This window comes from Cupressus sempervirens, chromosome 8, assembly GCF_028749045.1.
Source record: "Cupressus sempervirens isolate cs-2001-9-10 chromosome 8, ASM2874904v1, whole genome shotgun sequence".
NCBI classification, from domain to species: domain Eukaryota; kingdom Viridiplantae; phylum Streptophyta; class Pinopsida; order Cupressales; family Cupressaceae; genus Cupressus; species Cupressus sempervirens.
In genome coordinates this window covers 979,764-1,003,672 of record NC_143125.1, presented here as the reverse complement: position 1 = coordinate 1,003,672, position 23,909 = coordinate 979,764, and the positions used below count along the sequence as shown (strand labels likewise).

General features: G+C 36.3%; 1 pseudogene across 1 annotated transcript; it reads right to left on the bottom strand.

Annotated features, from left to right (window-relative positions):
* Positions 1-1,915: 1,915 nt before the first annotated feature.
* On the bottom strand, positions 1,916-3,602 carry LOC149541267 (3-ketoacyl-CoA synthase 13 pseudogene; annotated as a pseudogene). The gene has a single exon (XR_016355124.1). The product of XR_016355124.1 is annotated as a 3-ketoacyl-CoA synthase 13 pseudogene (transcript).
* Between the last annotated feature and the right edge of the window lie 20,307 nt (positions 3,603-23,909).

Below are 23,909 nucleotides of genomic sequence, written 5' to 3'. Positions count from 1 at the left end.
GAGATTTTCAGTGAGTTGGGCACAAAAGGCTTCCTTTTCTCTCCCACTCATTTTTTTAGTTAAAGAGGCTTTACTATCTCGAGATAGTGCATCCTCCTCCTAAAATTCAGAAAAGATATGACAACAGACCTTAACCTCATATGAGAAGGGATAGGGGGGCTATATGGAGCTATATCCATATTACATCTACCGTGATTTTTCAATAAAGATGAGTCAACTCCGCTAGATAGAAGATTCTCCAACATATGCTTCTTATTAAGAGTAGCCAAATTATGAGATGTTGCCAAATCTTCTGCAAGGGAGGGTGAACCATCCGAAATCGTGAAACCTCCTTTATTTGGATTGAGGGAGATATTTAAGTAAAGGGATAGGAACATAATCTTCGAGATAGTTGAGTTTACTCTGAAAGTGACAACATGAGATAGGATCCTTGATGGTTTCCAAATTAGAAAAATTATTAATGGAATTATCCAAGGGTGAAGGGAGCCCTTTTCCAGCGCTTCCTACAAAGATTAAGTTTTAGGGCTTCTGAATTAGGGTTTTCCATAGAGGGGAACCATAGCAGCCCACCTTCCACATTCCCTTAGTAAATCTTTGGGTCAAGGTAGTAAATAGATTGATTAATAATAATTTGAATACGTTTCATTAAAGATTCACCTACCTTTATGTCAACCAAGATTTTAATATCCGACAAAGAGGTGAAATCCTCCATCAATCCTCGAAATTCCCCTAGTGATTCTCCAATTTGTTTTAGAATTTTTTCATTGAGGAGCTCCACAGGGAAATTTTTTAAGGAGACCCATTTAGGGATAATTTGACCATTAATTGTTTTAGGGTTGAAATTAGGGTTCCATTCAATGAATTTAACGAATTGACCTTCTAAGAAGAAAGGGCCCCCTCATAACAAATTATTCCTAAGTTCTTTAGATTTACAATCCATAAACGAAGTTTTATTAAGAAGATTAGTAATACTTACCTAATTCTCTAGGATCGAAGTCATTCAGACAAAGAAATTAGTTGGACTAGATCCACTCCATTTCGCAAAGATTCCTCAAGAGTTGCAAGTTTCCCACATTTTGTCCTAGTGAGGGTTGCTTATGATAATGGTATGAAGCTCCATCGAGGGTTCACACGGAGGAGTTTTATGATAAAAATCTTTTTGATACACTGTCTAAAGGGTGGGGGGGGGGGGCCTTAGGGATTTTTTCCTTTCGCTTAATCTGAGGGGCCGAATGATTGTTACTACTAGATCCAGAGCCCAACGAAACCAAGTTAGCCCCTGTAGCCACTGACGAGATGCAAGTAGGGATAGCCCATAGATTCCCATTTCTAGACAATCAGCCCTCTGATTCCAAGGCTGGAATATGGTTGTGGGAAAAAGAAGTGGAGGAGATACTTCCCTTTCGCCTTCATTTTGTCGAATATTGTTCTTGATCCTAGAAGAAATTTCATTTGGCCATGATTGAGGAAGAAACCCTAGTCGTGCTCATTGAAGCAAAATGGATTGTTCTCAACGTAGAAGACGTATATTGTTGGGAGGGCAAAGCCTCACCAACTCCATATTTATCCATAGGCAAGGAATGAGGAGCAACACCATTCGGAGGAGCCAAACAAGGCTTAGAGCAAAAATAATTTTTCCCCAACCATATCGAAGCTTTTGCCCTTAAGCCTGCTAAAATTCACATCTTATATAATAAATTAATTTTATTATTATATTCTATAATTTTTATGTTAAAAACAATTTTGTCTTTAATAAAATTTCTACAAGCCAATTACAAAATAAGAATTACTGATTAAAAATTAATTAAAAATAAAATAAATTTTAAACTTTACAATTCACTACTTATAAACATAAAAATTAATAGGACAAGACAATCCCTGCCTAAAAAAATAATAATTGCAACCGTCGAAACGTCAATCAAAATATCATAATGAATTATACTTTTAAACAACTCCGTACAATTAATTTACTGAAAATTTAAATTATTACCGATGCTAATAAGTCACATTTGCTAGTACAATAATTAACAGATATTTGACTTTAACATTCCTCAAATTAGGCCTCTGCGGCGCTTCTGAAGGCATCAAAATACACTCGGCAGTAATCATCGGTGAACCTGTGACGGGTGTTGCAGGGGTACCTGTGAATGCAGTCCTTCCACACATTTAAACCCAGCTCGCCAGGCCCGCTCTCTCTCACGACCTCCCAGACGGCCGTATTGCACTTGAACCCGGACCCCAACCCAATCTGCAGAATCCTGTCCCCAACCTTCAACCGCCCCTTCGCTTCCATGTAAGCCACCTCGTACCACAGCCCACTCGTCGATGTGTTCCCGAACCGGTGCAGCGCCATGCGAGACGGCTCCAGGTCCGACTCCGTCAGCCTCAGGCTCTTCCCCATCCCGTTCACGACTGCCCGTCCACCCGGGTGGATGCAGAAATGCTGAAAAGATAGCCTGAAGTTGGGAACATAAGGCTCCACCTTCATCTTCAGAAACTTGATGCACGCCGTATTGTAGGCATAGTAGAGCATCTCCCTTGCGGGGAGGACTTTCGGGCCGAGCGTCGCGAGGTTCTTTCTGACGGCGTTAGCGGCCACTTGAATGAGAGAAGGGCGGAGTGAGATCCCGTAGAACCCGTCGGAGTCCTCTTTTCCGCGCACGCACCCGTACGACTCGTCGTCCGCGGCCACCAAGGTGCGGACCACGTGTCGGAGTCGGAATTTCGCGCGCTGGGGCTCGGCGGAGCTGTTGGAGAGAAGCAGCGCGTAACCGCCGACCCGGAAGAGGCAGTTGGTGAGCATCATGGACTTGTCGTAGCCCTTGTAATTGGCATTCGTTGTTATGCACTCGGTGCCCACGACGAGCGCGTAAGAGTCCGGGTAGAGTCCGAAGAGATCCTTCGCCATGTCGACGCCGACGACGCTTGCGCTGCAGCCCATGCCGGACAAATTGAAGGTCTTGATGCTGTCCTTCATCTTGTACCGGTTCACGATCCACGACGAGTGGGAGGGGGCCGGGGTGAAGGTGGAGACGGTGACAATGAGGATGTCGATCTGCTTCGGATGGACGCGCGTCTTCGCGAAGAGGTCGTCGAGGACGGCGGCGAAGGACTCGTGCATCTCGACCTGCGCCTCGTCGAGCGTCGCCTCGCCGTTGCCGTCGAAGAGGAAGCGCGAGGCGCTCGTCTCGTCGCCCAGCCCGGAGCGCAGGAACACTTTCCACTGCAGCTCCAGGTGTTCGGCCACCGGAGGCTGGTATTTGCACGAGAAATATATGCTCGTCTCCGCGTTCATCTTCCGCTCCTCCGGGGCCCCGTAGCAGCTGTAGTCGACTAGATAACACTCGCGCTGCCGCCGCTTTTTGACCAGATACAGCGCCCACGCGAGCACTACGCAAGCCACCAGAATGGTCTCCGTGGCTCTTCTCAGAAAAAGGGAACGGTCTTCCACGGCCAAGTCGTAGAATTCCCACGCCTGCTCCTTCCAAATGTATGCTCCCGCCAGCACAACATAGAAAAGGCTGGTGATGGCCATTGGTATGATGACTATGGAGATGTCCCTTCAAGAGCCTGTGGCGAGTTGTAATAATATGGGCTTGCTTACCCACTCAGAATTGCCATTAAATGTCAGCTCAGCCGCGTTGCCAGGTATGCTCGTTGATCCAATTCTCGTTGAGCATGGCAATTAAATGTAACCAGCTCAAGTTCAACTGCTCTTTTTATTGTGACGTTGAATTTTACCCACTCGAAAGCACTACAACACCAGTGTTGAAAGCTGCAATTAAACTTCTCGATAGCTTTCATTAAACAGACCAGTTTGGACCTGTGCCGCTACGCATTCCCGGTCATATCGAAATAAAGAGCGTGTCCGGACGCAATGGATATTAGGTAATGCTTCACTTTATTCCGTGGTTAATTTGCTAGGCTAGGTAGTTTCAATATCGGAGGTCTGTGGAAATCATCCGAGCTGTATTCGTCTAGGCATTTTCACCACATTTTAAGAATCGACCAAATGTACCTTTTCCAAAATTTCAATGCGAAATCTTATTCTCCTTCTCAACTGAGCTCACTCGCATACTTGAGCGTGGGGACGCCGGAACGAGGTGTCCGCACGGAAATTCGATAGTTGTTGTTATTATTATTATTATTAACTATCGACTCAACTCCTCTACATTTAATTTTTGAAGTTAATGATTTTGTCGTGCAGTGATATATATAATAATAATAATAATAAAAGTTACTTAAGAAGAATCAAATAGAGGGACGCGTGGCCATCCAGCCAACTACAAGCTGAAGGGCTATGCTAATTAGTTTGTTGTTTAGTCGTTTCTCATGGCGGAGGCGTTGATTCATTGCAGGGACATAAGGATTTGAAGTAATTATGTTAAAGTGTGTTGTCTATTCTGTACCCAAAACAAGTGCCAGCTAGTACTTGCCCTAATAACAAGAGATTCAAAGCGTTTCCTAAAGTATAGGTATGGAAATGAAAAATGATAAATGTGAGTAGAGTTTAAATAGATAGAGAGACATGTAATTATATATAATGAGGGGGAAGTTGGAGAAACTTTAATATTTTTTTTTTTCAAAACTAGCAATTAGATTATGATATGCAATGGATACACCAATAAGATCATGTTTGAATTAATTACACATATTTTAATTAGGAACAAATATAATTTTAATGTAAGATGTTTTCCCCTTACTAGACAAAGTGTAAAAAAATATGCTATACATATTGGTTCCAAAGAAAATATAAAAATTTCAACTCTTATTGGTTTTAAGATTTTAGTTACCCAACAAACTTGGACAATTTTTATTTAGTTACAAATAAAATAAATAAATTCCATTTATTAATAAGATCAATAGTTTAAATTAATTAATTAATTAATTAAATTTATTGAATTAATAGATAATCAAATAAAAATAAAATTTTGTTGAATTTATTGAAATTGATATGCAAATTAAAATTTAAAAAAATAATTTAAATATTAAATAATATTAAAATAATTTGAAAAATAAAATTATTGTTAAGAAATTAAAAGTTATTAGCTAAATATTATAATAATAATAGATTGTATTCAATATGTATCATTTTAAATTGAGATATTATTAAAATTAATATTAGAATATTCATAGGCGTGAATGTAAACTATTGATTCTTTAATGTGATTTATATAGAAGAATAAAATATTGCCAATATCCTTAGCTATAAAGAAAATAGGTAGAAATTTGTACGATATATTCAATAGAAAAGGCTAGAGGAAGTTTCAAGCAAATACAATTGTCAGTTGTAATACCAAGCTCCCTCTTCCAACAAGCTATTCATGTGTGAGAATATGAGAGATCTGCAATAGATTATCAAACCTATATATATATATATATATATATATATATATATATATATATATATATATATATATATATATATATATATATATATATATATATATATAGTTTGACAATTTAAATTTATTGAAGAGAATCAAACAATAGTAAATACAATTCATTTACGAAAATGACAATGAAAATATAAATTTTTAAGCTTTGGGAAAAAAATAAAACGTATATCATTTGATGCAAATTGCAGAATTACATGCATTTGATTAAATGCCAACAAATTTTCATTAAATGCTGAATTTATTAATTTGTATTGTTTGCATTGCAGAGTCCATGTGTCTTCTCGGTGCTCCAACTCTTGATAGACTCCACGTGCCTTCTCCATGCTTTCGGGTTTTTACAGACGTCTGCAAACATGCATAAATGTAATATGACAGAAGTATCTGTTTGACACCTTTGTGCTACCAAAACTAGTGTCCTTGGATTTTGTAAACTGCGTAATTAAGTTTTTAATTCCCCTTTGATTAAAATACAATTTTGATGATTATTTGCACTGCATGAGTGCAACATCAGCATTCTAAGGGGGTGGTGCCAATTCATCAAAAGAAAGATCCATATATATTGCCTGCTTCAACAACGTTCACTGATGATAAGGGATACTATCTCTGTTCATTTGACAAGTTGTTGGTGGATTTGATGATGTTTTGCTTGCTATTAAAATAGATAAAGACACTATATCGATTTCTTGAAGTATCTTTGCTTAGTCCTCTTTTTGAAGATCTCCACCACAGTATAAAAAGCTTCTGTTATAGAATGTTAAAAAGAGGACAATTAAGGTAGAGTTGCATGAATCAAAAATTGACGAGGCGGATGTCAGTGCAAAGGGCTCCTCCTCAACCAGAATAGTCAAAATCAGGGCTTCATAACAAATTGGCATTTGACCATATGCGAGCTTAGCGAAACGGAGAATCAAATTGAGACCACTTCTGAAATCACCAAGGTATTAGATATATATTTATTATCTTCTGATAGTAAATTTATAGTAGAAACGAAGTAACTTTGGAGCAATGGAAGAGAAGCCCAGCAAAGTGAGCATGAAAATAATAATACATAAAGATAAGTCCGTGTGTCCAGCAGAAATGAGAGAGTTTATAGATTACAGACACTGAATCTATAAACTGAAGATCTTCACCCTGAAGCAAATTTGGAGATTAGGGAACTACTTATTTTGTCCATAGAAGGAGACAAACTAGACAATTAATAATCAACGGTTGTGCTCCAATTTGAATTTAAAACTTCGAGCATTAAAGATAGAGAGATGTGTTGTTGCCCAATGCAACTGAAAAGCATTTCTAGGCTTCTGTGTAGTCACATATGTTTGAAAATGAAATCTAACTACTTCCTCTTATTCTGGATAAGATATATAAAATTGGTTGTTGATTCTGCATATGTGAACAATTGGAGCCACAAAGATACAACACTCTCACTAATAATTAAGTTCCAAAGACCAGTGGTCGAGGGTAATTTTCAGGAAATGATGAAGAAACTAAAATGAAATTCATTTTTTATTCAGAAGATGGAATTGTGAATTAAAAGGAAATCGTCAAGAAGTGTCAGATGACGTTGAAGACGGGACGACTTTTGAGCTGTCAGAAATTAGAAAATCTAGCAGGGAGAAAGATTTCTTACCTTCATGCTATGAGAAAGTGTCCAATCTGATTCTATAGGGTTTATGGTAACAAAATTGCAAAGATTCATGTGAGTAATGGACACATGGACACAATGATCTCCTCTCATTTTTGCAAATGGATGAATAAGAATTTCAAGGTATTCTCATGTAGCCAAATGCCCTGCCTTAGCAAATTGGTGTACAAGATGCCGAGAGAATGGATCATGAATAGCAGCTGGAATCGATATATAAATGAATATATGAATTCCATGGAATAAGCGTGTTGTACGGATGGGCTAGGGATTGTATTTGGACTGCAGCTTAGTGTTGAGAGGAAGTAGCCTGAAAAAGATTGGTAATACAAATTATGCTTCTCAAATGTGACGATGGTTACGGTGTTCTTAGAGCATAGTTGATGGTGTTTCTGCACAAATTTTTTGTGGTTTCAACAGGTACACAGTACAAATTTTCGTTCAAGCCTAGATAAGTATGGGGTAATTGTGTCGGAGGAAAGAGTATTTATGGGCATGCATGACACTGACATGGTATTCTATCTAGATATTTCGACAGAGTTATGGAGATTTTAGATTATTGAATGAGTAAAATATCTACAGATTTCGGAGTATTGATTGTGTACAGTTTTCTAGAAATTTCAGTAGATTTGTATAGATTTTGTTAAACTTCGTTGTTATTATAAAGTTACAAATTTTGTTTATTTTTACTAAATAAAAATTTTTACCCCTTACTCTAATTTCTATTAACCAATGAGAATGTAGAAAAATCATTTTGTTAAAATCATTTAAATGCACATAAAATCTCAAACTATAGTAAATAGATGTCAAATGAAAAAATTCCTTTATGTGATTGGTTGTTTGTCAAGTTTTAATTGCATTCGACTGATGCAATAGTATCCTGCCTGCGGTAGGAACTAATAATTGATTAGTTAAAAATTATCCATGGGCAGGGTACTAATGTTTTTGGTTGTGGTCACCAATTAAATTTTATGAGCAAAGTCTACATATTGCTAAAGTTTACAATGATTTATTTTTAAATAAATTTTTAAACATTAATTCCTTATTTGTGATTGGCCAATCTCTATTTTTGTAGGGGTAATATTCAATTTTCTCCAACAAAAATTCAAATATTTTTCTAACATTAATTAATGAATGCATTAATTACAACTTTATTTTTTCAACATTTGTGACAAGTGGATTAACTTTTAAAAAGATAATTATTTTATCTTCCACCTCACAAATAAATGTCTAATCAATATTAATTATCAACATTAATTCCAAATCAATTGCCCTTGTCACCAATTTATATTTTTAAATTTATTTTTTCTTTCAGTTTTTTTTTTCTTTTTAATACTTTAAAAGTTTATAATAAATTAATCAATACAAAACTTAAGATATGCAATATAACATATTAATGGTTAATAACTTATTTTTATAGATACAATGATTATTATATCATATCACATGTAATATATAAATAAATAATTTTATTGTATATAATGTAAATATGATTTGTAATGATATTTTAAAAGTATTGAATATTTTAATAATATTTTTTAATACAATAAGACAACATAAAGAAGATCAAATATTTAAAATTGATTAGTTTGTAATTTTTAATGTATTTCACAAATAAAACCTCCATCTATTTTTTTTCTATTTTTTTCTAGGTAATTTTTATATTTTATTAAGTAGAAGTAAAGATTTACAATTTTGAGGCAATTCATGTCTGCCAAAGATCTGAACATCTTGACACTAAGCCACTACAACTATTCAGCTACAACCATTATACATTTGACAAAATGGTCATAAGCACCGAAGAACCTCCATCTATTTTATCTACTTTCTAACCATCAAATAAGGCAGGGACTCGAGCTCAACCAGAGCTCTTGTTCTTGAAAAAATAATCGTAGTCAACTAAAATAATTTATTTTAAAGTAGTAATAAACATAATTTTATCATTAGAATGAATTGAATCTTGAAATAATAGTATTCACTATTTATAAGTTCTAATTGAACATTATTTAAAAATTATACAAATTGTTGTTGATAATATTTTAGAAACACTCGGGTCAAATCATTATATTATGATCTAACTATTAAATATTTATGCTTTTTATAGTATTACTCACACATTTACAAAAATCTTGCCGCAAAAAAAAATTATAGAGCGAGTTTCCAAAAAAAAAAGGGTCCTATAAGCCTAAATCAAGCAAACTAATTGGAGTAGAGATAAATAATTACTATAATATATATAATTTATAAGTAATTAGCTAAACTATAGAAATATTTATATTATGAAAAAAATGTTCTAGCTAATTGGTGCAAATTAATTCTAATTGTGTGCAAGTGAATGCAATAGTACATTGCCCACGGCAAGTACAAAAAAGGGGTTAGATGTATTCAAATAAAGTCATGTTATCTATTTTGTACACTAAAACATTTTGGTTAGATGTCTTTAAATAAAGTCATATTATCTATTTTGTACCCTTAAAAAAAATTAGATGTATTTAAATAAAGTCATGTAAAAGGTTGTAACCCTTCATACAATGAGTGACGCGTATGATAATATATTAACATAGATTTATAAGTCAAGATTCCCTTTACAAAAGGTATATAAGGTATGACACATTAAAGGGATTGTTAAGGCTAGAAAGAATCAAGGTACAATACATTAATCTTAATTTGCATACCTTCTTTACTTTTCATAATACTTGGTTTCTGAAATGGATGTTAAATGTTCCATCTATTTCACACCTTGACAAATCTACTTCAAGTTGTAACATCGTAAATTAAACTTTGTATAAATTCACGTCATATAAGTCTCCTCTTAAGCCAAATTAAGGACAATGGTCGAACCTAAGCACTAACCTTATTTTGCAAACATTCATTCCCACTCATCATATCTACTTTCACAAATCTATGTTATAGGGGAAGAGACCCAATAGCCGCCAGGGGGTCCAATGATCGTTATGGTATTGTTATAGATGCCCCCTAATTACAACGTTTAAAAAACCCCAAAAAATGATATCACATGTACTAATAGTCAATAACACATGTACTAATACTTGGTCATTTTTTAGATTTCTTAATTGTTGATTGGTCCATTTGTGCCAAAAGTACTATTATTTTGGTGAGCGGCTATTAGGGGTGAACATAACGGGTGTCAAGAGAACATTATGAAATGACACTTTTCAACCACTTTGCACTCCACGGCCTCTACAAAGAGCTTTGTAAATGCGGAAACACCTGAACCTTAGCTTTAAGCTCTTTAGTCATCTACGGAGGTTCACCACAAAATTGGCATTTTTTGACGTATGGATTAGGATATCTAGGTGCATGAGGTTAGCCCAAGTAGTTATTTGATCTATTCCCCTATGTACCATTTATTTTGTACATGTTTTTAGAAAATCTATGTTAAATGTACCATTTATTTTGGGCCTAAAAAAACATGTGTTAGATGCATAAAAATAAAGCAATGCAAAAGGTTGTAAAAAAGTATGGAGCCTAGGATAATATATTTGACATGAATTTATGTCAAGATTATATTTACAAAAGGTACAAGGTATGATCCATTAAAAGAAATTATTGAGATTAGAAAGATCCAAGCTAGGGTATAGATATTATATATGAGGGGTAGGAAGTCCAAATGTTTTCTCTGACTTAGGCTTTCTATGATATACATTTTTCTCTTATCATATTGTATTGAGAGAAGTAAAAAAATATAATAATTTAAAATTTTCATTGATGTAATTGTTGGAATTTACAAGTGGGAAGATTTACTTCTGAGAGGGGGGGTTGGATCAAAAGTAACTAACTTTAACCTTTTCAAAACCTTTTAGTTGAAAACATTCACATGCATCTAATTCATCTAATAAACATAAAAGTAAAGACATGCATGAAAACAGAGAACACAAGATTTGGTAACCCAAAAACCCTCCAAAATGAGAAGGTAAAACTGGGGTGGGGATGACACCCACAAAGTATCACTGCATCAATATGTAACTGTTCAAGGTTACAAAGTTTGACCACTTCCAGTGGTCTACCCTGTGAAAAGCCTGTCCTGTTAAAGATTTTACACCCTGTTAAAAGTGACCTAGTTAAAGGATTTACAAACATTCACTTAAAATGCTACATTGTTAAAGGATTTACAATCTTGTTAAGGATTTACAATCTTGTTAAGGATTTACAATATGGTTACTAAACCAATATGGTTGCTAAGCCAACCTATCAACATAGGATTTTCATTCTTACAATACAATGGTTAGAAAGTATGTTAGAATGTCTTGATCTCATAACTTGCAATCCTCAATTGCTAATTCCATATCCTTGTTTTGCTCTATCTACTCTGATCCTTGCTTAATCTGATATGTCACTCTTCAAAGTTTTGATACTCTATTCTTGATCAACTCGATTCTACAATGCTGCTCTATTCTTCACTAAGTCTTTACATCCCTCTACACTTCACTATAATTCACCCATACGCTTCTCTCACGCATATACATAATGGGGTTTGGTCCTCCTTTTAAAGATTTCGAAGACTTAGGGTTAGGTATGAATCTACGATCAATATTAAATCTTCATTTCCCGCTCAATTTTTGTACTTTTCCTATTGGTTGCATGCCTTCTCTATTTTTCTTATTGGTTGCATGTTGATTACATAGGTAATGCAAAAGATTTGATCTTATCTTCAAGATCCTTTGAGATTCATCCTAAGTCTGCTTAAAAAATGGTTTACATCTAAGTTTGTGAAGATACAAACTCATATGTTGATTTTGTGTTACTCGGCACTTACTAATTGTTGATGCTCAGCACATATAGGAATCTTGTCTCACTTGGCTCCTATAGTAATTTTGTTTCACTCGGCACCCATACTCTGCTCGGCACCCATAGTGACTCGACACTTGAACTTCACTCGGCACCTGAAGATCACTTGGCACCTATTGAATTCTCTGGCTCAGCACACACTGTAGCTCGGCTTCTGTATTATACTCGACATCATCTTGAGAATTTGGTTAAGTGTGTTGACACTCAATTGTCAAAACCAATCTGAGACCAACAATCTCCCCCTTTGACATGAGTGGCAAAAACACTTAACTAAACATTATGTATCTGATCTATATGAGTATACTACACCTTCTGTTCAGCATATGTACAAAACTTCAAAAAATTGTTTAAAAATTTTATATACCTCAATATCTTGCAACTCCCCCTGAGCTAATGTACTATTTTTGTAACCAAAATTCTTGTGCTGAATGTGTCTCATGCTGATGTATCTAATACTATTTGCCTTGTCTATCTTATCATTCTTTTGTCTTTGTTTCTGTGTACCCTGTTTCTACTTTGATTGTACTCTGTATCTACTTATTACTTCCTCAAAATGTGAATTTGAATATCTCCCCCTTTGGATATTCTTTATTACTTCCATCAAAGAATGTTTTATCTCCCTTTTTTGTTTACTATCTCCCCCTTTTTGACACTTATGTTAAAAGGTCCTAAGAATGAATAGAATATTTCACCAAAAATGTTTTATTTACCTCCATAATCATCTTCAGAGAAGCATCCCAATTGTCTAAAGCAATTTCCAGTGATTTGTGTTGGATGGTCGTCTCTGTTGCAAGATGTACAAGGCCTTCTAAAGTTGAAAGATTAGGGCCTTTCTTTAGAACATTTTCAGCATAGGGCTATTCCTTACGAAGAACCTCTAAATGTGGGGTAATGGAAGATTGAATCTGTAACAACTTAGTCTTAATATTGGCCTCTTTTGATGTCAATACAGCTAACTCTTTTTGTGTGAAGTGTAGTTGCAAAATGCTTCTCACTTTGAGCTGGATCTTTGGGTAGTTGTGTGCTAGAAATCTTAAGATTTCATTCCAAGCTCAATATCCTTTGGCTAGTTTCTTGTGTGAAGAATGATGAGTTACACAATTTTGAGTATAATGAGAATATATTCTCAAATACTACTTTCACCTTTTCAACCTTCTTAGCCAATTTTACTTGTGAAAGTGCTATTTCACTAGATATCTTTTCATTAACTTTCATTTGCAACTTCTTTGCAAACCATTCTAATAATTTAACATTAGCGTCAAGGTCTTTATTCTATACCCGGTCCACTATGTTGGACAATTGCTCCATGATGGGCTTAGTTTCATCAAGTACTGGCAAGCTTAATGCATCAAGGAATATGTCTTTGATTTCCACAAGTGCTTGCTTCTGTCTATACTCATTTTTGAGTATCTCTTGTTTCTTCCTTCTCTCTAGTGCCTCTTGCACTCCATTTATCTGTGCTAGGTTCATAGTTCTGGAGTCATAACTAGGTATGACTATTTCTTCATCAAGTGCAAGGTCTCCATATTGAAGTACCCTTGTAACCTTGGTGGAGCTCGAGCCTGGTGCTGAAATCTGCAATGGTACTGCATCAATGCTCAGCTTCTTAGTAGGAGTCCCCGAGGTAAGCAAGTTCACCAATGTTTGTATTGCCTCCTGCTTCTTAGGGGTTTTCTCCTCTTCCTTCTTCTCTTTTCTACTACCTTGATCAATAATGATGATTTGAGGAGGTGCACCTTGGCTTTGTGCACTAGGAGCATCTTGTTTTGTTTGTTCCTTTGCTAGCTCCTCAGCAGTTGTTGTTGCTGTAACTATATGATCAACCTCAGCAGTTTTATCTTGTGTTTCTTGCTCTTTGGGTTGATCTATTGTAGTTGTGGGAGGTTGTGAAGGTGGTTCTTCTGTATTTTCCTTCTCCCTTGTAATTTCTTCTATAGCCTTCTCCAACTCATCCACACTCACCAAAATTGGATTAGTACACAGTTGTGATTGCAGTGTAGTTTGGTGAAGGATCTTTTTGAGATCCTTTGTAGTTAATGGGCTAATGTTCTGACATGAGGTGTCAAGAACATCCTTAACAATTACTGTTTCTGTAGGTGTTGTATGTGGAAGATTTGGTGGTGGCAATTGGGTGTCTTGGACACTTTGTTCTCGTTGTTGCTCTTTAGATGTTTCCTCTTCACCCTATGTCTTCTCCACTATTTCTTCTTCTTATTTTTTCTCTACCTCTTCCTCTTTCTCATTTTCCTCTTCTTCATCATTTCTCCCTTCAAAGGGGTCTTCCTGCCCTTCCTTTACAGTTGTCAATCCATAAATTAATTTCCACATCTGTGTGGACTTTTGCACAACATCTTCAATTCGGTTTTGTAGAATTCTAAAGGCTCTATATTTGGGTGCAAATTTGCTCCCATGTTTCTTGTCAGTCTTAGTTATTTGACCTTTGGTAAGGTTTGGCATTACATGAGCCAATGTAGACTCTCTTATTTCTTTCTCCATTTTGAGACAGTAATGCCATTTATTTTCAACTAATGAGCTTAGCTCCTTAGGCATTTAATTGTCTAGTTCAAGTGGGGTGGTCTTGAACTTAGCCATCATAGTGTAGATGGACTCTTCCACTATGTTATGTTCTTCCTTTGACAACTTATTAAAATCAATGGTCTTTAAATCAGTTAGATCTACATTATCTCTAATGTTATTGCAAGCACTTTCCAATTTAGACTTGGTAGAACGTCTTACCAATCTGAATTGACCTTCATCAGACTCTATCCTTTCTTCGTTTGATTTAGGAGGTGCAACATACTTTCTTCTCTTCTTCTGCTTTGCAGGCCCTCCTTGTTCTGTAGCCTTCTGCTACTCTTTTTCTTTTGCCACCTAAGTTGTAGGCCTGGTATCGGCCCTTGTAGTTGGCTTAGTTGGGCTTGGGTTTGTTGCCTTCTTCTTCTTTCCCTTTGGTTGTGCAACTGGCTATTTTTTGAGCTTTTCTTTTCTTTAGCTCTGGCTTTGGTGCATCTTTCTCAGCACCTTCTTCTTCTTCTACATCCTCCCCCATTCCTTGGGTTAAAGCAAGTGGTTCCTGAGCTTGTTCCTCTTCATCATCCTCGGCTTCTTCTTCTTCTCCTTCTGCAGTTCCCTCACCAAATTTGGCTTTTAATTTCTTGACAAGTTTATCCTTCTTTTTCAGTGTGGAGGTAGTCTTCAACTCCATATCCACTTTTGATCTGACCACATCATAGGTTCCAAAATGCGGTGCACTTTTGTCTAATTATTCTACTAGTAGTGCAGTTATTGTTGTTGATGCCTCATCTATATTTATTTCATAGCTTAAAGGTCTTAACCATTTGACTCTTGGTATGGCAGCTTGTATGTATGTATAGTCAATACCTACAAGAAAGCAAACATCATTTACATGTTTCTCTACTAATGACACTGGTATTCTTAAGCTTTGCTTCATTGACTTCTTGAAGTGTTCAAAATAGCTAGTCATAAGGGTCTCAAAATTAGCTCCCATCTACTCTATGTATTCATTTACTTGAGCTATTATTGACCTATCAGTTTTCCATGCAACTTTGCCAAAAGAAGGAAACTCATTTTACACATAAAAGAATATAAAAATCAAAATGGCACCAAATTTGTATTGGGCTCCCTTGGTTCTCTTGATTGCTGCTAAATTCTCATTAATCTGTTGCAGTTGCAGTTCTGCAAGATCATAGGTATGATCTTTTTTCACCAATTTATAGCCTACATCCACTGCAATGCAGGGTACACTGTTGAGTCTGTTGGATTCGTACAATTTATGTGCAATAACCCTGACAGCAAAATCAACAAGAGGGTCTTGAATGGTGTCAATTTTCATCCCTCTCTTATTGCACTCGGCACCAATATTTTTCTCAATTGCCTCCTTAGAATCACTTCTAAGGGTCTTTGACCGATCTAGGGTTCGATACCCTGTCACTCTATGTACAATTCTTTTTGTGATTTTCACAGGGCCATCCTCCAACCATAAGCTTCCATCATGTATTCTGCTAAGCACTAGCCTAATCCATTCAGTCTTGAATATTGTAGGGAATTCTAGGGCATGTGTTAAACCCTTCTTCTCAACAATCTGATACTCTTCCTTTAACACTCCATTTTCACATAGTCTCTCATAGGCTTCCCTCATTTCCATGTCACCTATGGCTCCAATCTTACAATTGTAACATTTTCTTACATCTTGAACCATAACTACTTTGGGGAGTATGATAGATAGGGCTCCAACTAGGTCGTTCTTATATGCTACTTCTGGTATTGGGCAGAAATTGGGTTGTTTCACCTCATTGGACACTAGCTGGAATTCAAATGGTTCGTTCTCCTAAGTTTTCCTAGAGCTAGAAGCCATTTTTGCAATCTAGAGTTTGTACGCAAAGAAAATATGAAATTGTGTAGCTCGGCTCAAACATAAATACCTCAAAATTGATGAAATCGTGCTTAAATGCTATTGAAATCTGCTCAAATACTGGATTCTCTACTTTGAAGTCACTCTGCACTCTTTCTCGTCTTTGCTCTTTGTTCATGACGAGGATAAATTATTGAAAATGCAATAATATACCCTATTTTTATTGTATTTAATGCTTAGTGCATTTACAGCTATCCACTCGGCTTCTGAAGGATTCTACATTACTCGGCTTCCATTAGCTTTTTTGTCACTCAGCTTCCACAGGAGTATTCTTAACTCGGCTTCAACTAAGATTTTCTCTTTTACTCAGCTACTACTACCAACTCGGTTGCTGATAGTCATTCAACTTCTACTATTTTGACAATCAACTTGACATGTACTAGTATTTTACTCGACTTCTGAAGGCAACTCGGCAACACCTGTAAAATCTTGAAACTTTAACTTTGCATCTCTGTTCATGTTGTTCTCTTATTTTCAGTACTTACTTATTTAGGAACTAATGTATGATAAAGCATTGTAAATCAATCCCTCATGCCTTCGCTTTGCTTAGTTTGATGAAGTGTGACCACTTGACCTATTAGGTGAAGTGATCCCTTCATTTGATGTGCTACACCCATCTTTCTTCTTCCATGTCTTATTCATTTCTCCTTTAATGTGTTCAACATCTACCTTCTCTTTACCTTTGTTGTTCTTTGAATTGGGTGCCTTTGACCTTGTTGGGCAATTCTTGCTGATATGACCGGTCTTCAAGCAACTGAAACATGTAGTTTGGCTCAACCATTTGATGTAGTTTCCACTAAAATATGTTCTTATGCAATTTTCAGCAATATGTCCATATTCCTGACAGTGATGAAAACTATACCTGGTGTTGTAGTCCCAATTGTAGTGATGTCCATGGTTATTTCCCCTTACTGGCTGATTTGGTGTCCACATAGGCTTTGATTTGCACTCAAAAGCTCTATGTCCATACTTCTTGCAATTGTAGCAATGACCTTCAAATCTTGGTGTTTTGACAGTCCTGGTCCTGCAGTTATGTGCTTGGTGTCCTTGCTTTTTGCACTTGTGACAATGACTCGCATTCTTAGGTTTTTCATGCTGATGAGCATTCTTGCTTCTGCACACATTAGAGGTATGTCCCTTTTCACCATAGAAATGACAAGTAGGTTTAGTGTTCTTACCTTTGGTACTCCTTTCTTTTGCACTCTTGGATGACTCTCCTTGTTTAGTGCTAATGTAACCTAGTCCTAAAGTATCATTGCTAGCCCTTGGTGATTTCAGTAGTTTCTCAAAGTACTTGATGGCCTCATTAGGTTTGTTGAAGCTCTCTGCAATCTCCTTTTCTCTTTTTAGGTCATTTTGCAGTTGTTCATTTTGTATCTTCAGTGTAGAGATCTCAATATCCTTCACATTTAGTTCATGATGTGCATTCATCATCTGGCTTAAGGTGTCTATCTGCATGTTTGAAATTCTTGCAAGCTCAATTGACTTTTCTTCTAGTCTATTGGCAAGATTTATCTTGTCTTCTTCTAGCACAGCCTTGTCTTCAATGGTTCTTTTCTTCTATTTAGTCACTTCACAAAGCATTATGGCTTGTGATTCTTGTTCAAGCTTGAATGTTCTAATTTCTTCTACTTGAACCCTATTTTTCTTCATTAGGTATGCTATTGCTGCATCAAACTCTTTGGAATCTCTGTTTATAAACAATTTTGTGGTGTCAATCTCTTTGTATTGTATATCATTCTCGGCTATGGCAATCTCTCTTCTTCTCTCTAAGGATTTTCTCAGTTCCTCTCTAGCTTCTTCCAAAGCATGTAAAGCAAGTTGTATGTCAATTATCTGACTCTCTATGATCTTCCCAAGTTTGTAGACTTCCATATCCAAATCTTTTCTCCAAGCTGTAAGCCTCTTTCTTGTGAGAACAAGCTCTGATACCAATTGTTGGAATTTACAAGTGGGAAGATTTACTTCTGAGAGGGGGGTGAATCAGAAGTAACTAACTTTAACCTTTTCAAAACCTTTTAGCTGAAAACATTCACATGCATCTAATTCATCTAATAAACATAAAAGTAAAGACATGCATGAAAACAGATAACACAAGATTTGGTAACCTATAAACCCTCCAAAATGAGAAGGTAAAACTGGGGTGGGGATGACACCCACAAAGTATCACTGAAGCAATATGTAACTGTTCAAGGTTACAAAGTTTGACCACTTCCAATGGTCTGCCCTGTGAAAGGCTTGTCCTGTTAAAGACTTTACACCCTGTTAAAAGTGACCTGGTTAAAGGATTTACATTCACTTGGAATGCTACTTTGCTGAAGGATTTACAATCTTATTAAGGATCTACAATATGGTTGCTAAACCAATATAACTGCCAAGCCAACCTATCAACATAGGATTTTCATTCTTACAATACAATGGTTAGAAAGTATGGTAGAATGTCTTGATCTGATAACTTGCAATCCTCAATTGCTGATTCCAGATCCTTGTTCTGCTATGTCTACTTTGATCCTTGCTTGATCTGATATGTCACTCTTCGAAGTTCTAATACTCTGTTCTTGATCAACTGGATTCTACAATGCTGCTCTGTTCTTCACTAAGTCTTTACACCGCTCTGTACTTTTCTATAATTCACTCATACACTTCTCTCACACATATGCATAATGGAGTTTCATCCTCCTTTTAAAGATTTCAAAGACTTAGGGTTAGGTATGAATCTACGATCAATATTAAATCTTCATTTTTCGTTCAATTCTTGTACTTTTCCTATTAGTTGCATGCCTTCTCCATTTTTCTTATTAGTTTTATGATGATTACATAGTTAATGCAAAAGATTTGATCTTATCTTCAAGATCCTTTGAGATTCATCCTAAGTCGGGTTCAAAAATGGTTTACATCTGAGTTCGTGAAGATACAAACTCATATGTTGATTCTCTGTTACTCGACACTTACTAATTCTTGATGCTCGACACATATAGGAATTCTATCTCACTTGGCTCCTATAGTAATTTTGTTTCACTCAGCATCTATACTCTGCTTGACACCTATAGTGACTTGGTATCACTTATCACTCGGCACTTGAACTTCCCTCGGCACCTGAAGACCACTCGGCACCTATTGAATTCTCTGGCTCAGCACACACTATAGCTTGGCTTCTGTATTATACTCGGCATCATCTTGAGAATTCATTTAAGTGTGTTGACACTCAATCGTCAAAACCAATCTGAGACCAACAATAATATATATTTACTCTTTTTATTATCATAAAATTTTGTACATGTTTTTTTCAAAATATCTATGTTAAATGTACCATCTATTTTGTGACTAAAAAAATGTGTTAGATGAATAAAAATAAAGCAATGTAAAAGGTTGTAAAAATGCATGGAGCCTACAATATATAGATATTCACCCTAGGGTACAACCACAAGCTAAAGGCAGGCCCTACATATATAGATATTTAGGGTTCATATGATAGACACGGGTGGGAGACACAATATATTGGAGGAGGAGGTTGGGTGATCTTACCTCTATAGTTTGGAAACATTACATAGAGTGTGATCAGTGGGTAGAGGCAAGGGAGGAGTTATCCTACATGTTTTACAGTCAACCGCTAGTGACAAGGCATGTAGATATGTTTGTGATTAGCAGGGTATGGAGGCACTTCGGCCAACTGCAGGGGGTGAGAATGGAGGTAACTACGTATGCATGGTATCCAATAGAGGAGAGGAGATGATAAGGTCGATGTTACAATATGTGGACTTTCTCCAAGAGCAAATAAAATTGCAACCAGTGGTATGGAAGCTATGAGTGACAATACGGGATGCAAGTATGTACTCAAAGTATTAGAGATGGGAGATAGAGCACCCTTTCCCCAGCTTCACTAATCTAGCAGGAGAGGATGGAGAGGGGGATGATGACGATGATGGGGATGATGAGTATGATGATGATGGAGATGGAGATGATGATGACAGAGATGGGGGAGAGGTTGTTAAAAATAGGATAAAAGTTAGAGTGAAGGCAGTAGTAGTGGGACCAGGGGAAATGCCCCTTCTAACAGCAAGCTAGCCACACATTCCAAGACTAGAGGAGTGTCAGTTTATATGGAGGAGGATGAGGAGGAGGGAATGAGGTTGGTGTGGAGGGCACGTGTGGACAATGATAAGGGTAAGAGACTACCAGAGAAAAGGTTGCAAGGAGGTGATGATAGGATATCACAACTAGAGGTAAAGTTGAGGATGACACAGACAGAGATGAGGATAGTGCAGATGGACCTCCAGCAAGTGAGGACCATCATAGTAGTATGAGACTAACAACTAATAGATTTTTGAGTTGAGTCCCATACCAAAGAGCAGGCACTCTAAGATGAGTGAGACAAAGCCTACACAAACACAAAGATGCATGGGGATAGATCAACCTATTACTACGGGGCATATATAGCAATAGTACCTCCAGAGTGACAGGTGTCTCATTATTCAAAAAGGGTAGAAAGATCAGAGGGTGTAGCCCAACCTTCAAATAGGACCCAGGGTCCTCCACCTCTACCATCTACACAAGAGGGAGGAATCTAGTCTTGGAATGTATTAGGGTCCCCATAATTTTGACAGTTAAGATTTTGAGACACTTTATCCATATTTTTATCTCACATTGTACTTGTACTGATTTATCATGATATATATGAGATACTCAATTTGGATTGATCATGTGTTGTGTACTTGTGTCATTTTGCTTTGTGTTCATGTCATTGATATCATGGATGTACTTATACATTTAGTACTTTACTTTTACATGTGATGTTGATATATGCTTGTGCTTCTTTCCTTTGTACCATGATATGTGAGGCTCTCATAAATATTGATACACTAGCTCTGATATGTATAATATGCACTTATGTTTTGAAATTGAACACTTTGGATAGATTAGATATTATGATATGATTAACCCCTTGTGACAACAGGATAGAAGAAAGAGATGAAAGAGAAATGATGATGAAAGAGCAAGAAAGGTAATGAAGATGTGATCAAGAGACTGAAGAAGAAAAGGTGATTGAGTACATTTGACGACGCATCCAAAAGTTATGAAGAAGATTATTTCCTCACTCATGATGCACACTAGAAATGCAAGCTAACGTAAAAATGAAAAGTGTAATTGCAAGGGTCAATTAGACAGGTCCTTGTTTTTATTATTGAGCCAAAATATGGGAACATAGTTGTTAGTTTGGTTAATTTCTGTATTTGTCTTGATCTTGGTTTTCTTCATGGTGTGTGGAGATGGTTGCATCTTGAGGACTCATAGGGTTCTTGGTAAAGGTGTGGTTTATGTTTTTATTTGACATGTTATCATTGGTGTTAGGATGGTTTCATTATTATGCCATGGTATACTCTTGATATGCATTTAGAGTTGTGACACGTTATGGTATGTTCATATGGAGCATGTTATCTCTTTGGTTGAGATGGTTTAGATCATGTTGTCATGTTTATGTTCCTAAGGCTATGGTTGAAACTTTGACATTGATCTTGGTTTAGTTTCTTGGTATTGAGTGCATTGATCATTTGTCAGATACGTCATGATATTGCTATGTTGCATTTGGAGTTGGCATGGATTGATTTGTTACATGTGCTCATGGACACTTAGAGACAGTGGTGATCTTGCTTTCTCTTGAATTAGAGATGTATTTGTTGGGACTTTTGATAGTTTTAGTGAGAAGTTTGAGGGGCATTCACCTAATATGGACTTAAGAGGATATTGTTCTTAGATGAGTCTTGGTTGCAAATTTGGATATCTTGATGAGCATTCTCATTCCCACCTCTTGATCTACTCAGTGATTTGCTACTTGCGAGGTATAGCCCATTGTTTCTCTCGGGTGCATTATGTTTATGCTTTTCTTTCATGGATATAGATCTTGAGCTATCGTATATGAGTTAGTTCTAGAGAGTTCATTTGAGAGATGGTTTATCATTGGTTATCTCCATGTGCATATATTGTTGTTGTGTTGGTTGAGTTTGGGAGATGGTTTTATATTGGGCATGTTCCTTGGATTAGGAATAGTTATTCTTTGGTTTATGAATGGTTTTATGAGTTTGATCTTCTTGTGAGGGGCTTACATTTATGATTAGTTAAATGGTATGGTTTGGGTGTTGTTTTGGCTTTTTGGTGGGGGTTTTATGGAAGAGATATTACTTGGCACAATTTACATCTAGAGGTGTGTGTAGAATGACATGATATAGGTTATGATTTTTATGGTTTCTCTTTGGTTTTGGTTATTTTCTTGGATATTCAGTTTTACTTAAATTAGATTTAAGATTGGTTAGGGATTGTGATCACTAGTTGTGCTAATGTATGTCATGTGAGAGATTGCATGGTTATTCCTTTAACTCTTTCATTTGTCGGTGTGGTGAACTTAGGAGACCATTGGAGACTTGTTATGAGAATTGTTCTTGCGGGTTATTAAAAATGTATGTATTGTAGATGTCCTTGATACTACATGGATTCACTTATTTGAGATGTTGTCTCGTGAATTGGTTATTGATTTGACATTATCTTTTGTAGTGGGAGCTTCTTGGTGTATATGTGGTAGGTATTACTCTTGAGGCTTGTGATTGTAGGTTATAGATTTGATATGTTGATGATGTGAGATTCACTTGGTATGTACCTTTGGAGGTATGGATAGTTGGATGAGTTGGCACTTGTTGTAGGTGTTATTTCAACTATAATATTTTGAGACCTTATACGATTGCATGTGATTACCTTTGGATCAAGTGTTTGTGCTTAGCATTTTGGTTAGTACAAGATTTTATGATTCCTTATGTGACAAGTTGGGTGGATTTCTCTTTGGATGGCTTCTATGTATGTACGGTGGTAGTGGCATAATAGGAGGTGGAATCATTCATGTTTGAGATGAGGGATAATTTGATTTTGTTATGGGTACTAGGATGGAGCACATAATGTACTTTGATATATGATGGTGGATGTGCTAGGAGGGTGTTGGGCTAACTGTTAATGTTCCCCTTCGAGATTTGTGACATGGCTTAACCGCCTCCTATGTTCTATAAGACTATTGGTTGTATCAAGCATTAATAGGTCGATTTTTCATTGCAATGAAAACCCTATCATAGCTTGTAAAAAGTGGTATCAGAGTTTGGTCACAAGTTTGAATCTCCTTGGGTAATGCTGAGGGGGGATTGTTGGACTAACTACCAACATTCCCCTTCAGGATTCGTATAAGACTTGGTTATATGGAGCATTAACAAGTTGATCTTTTGGTGCAACGATAATAAGTCTTCTTATTCATTTACATGACTACAAATTGACCCTATGCAATATATACAACAAGTGGGAGATTGTTAAGATAATGGGTTTTGCACACATGGCATAATATTGTTATATTATATTATTTTGTTTTATTATGTCATGTTGCACCTAGGACCACCTAGATGGGCTTGCAACATGTAAAGATTTACATGGGATATACTTGATGAGTTGTATTGTAACATTGTGATAATATTTGATGTAATTATTTGATTTTAGAAAAAGAATTAAATATCCAATATTAAATGTGGGGTCAATAGGTTAGGTAACACATGGTTTATGTAATACCACTAGGTAGCTTTGTGGGACATGTTACTATATAAGT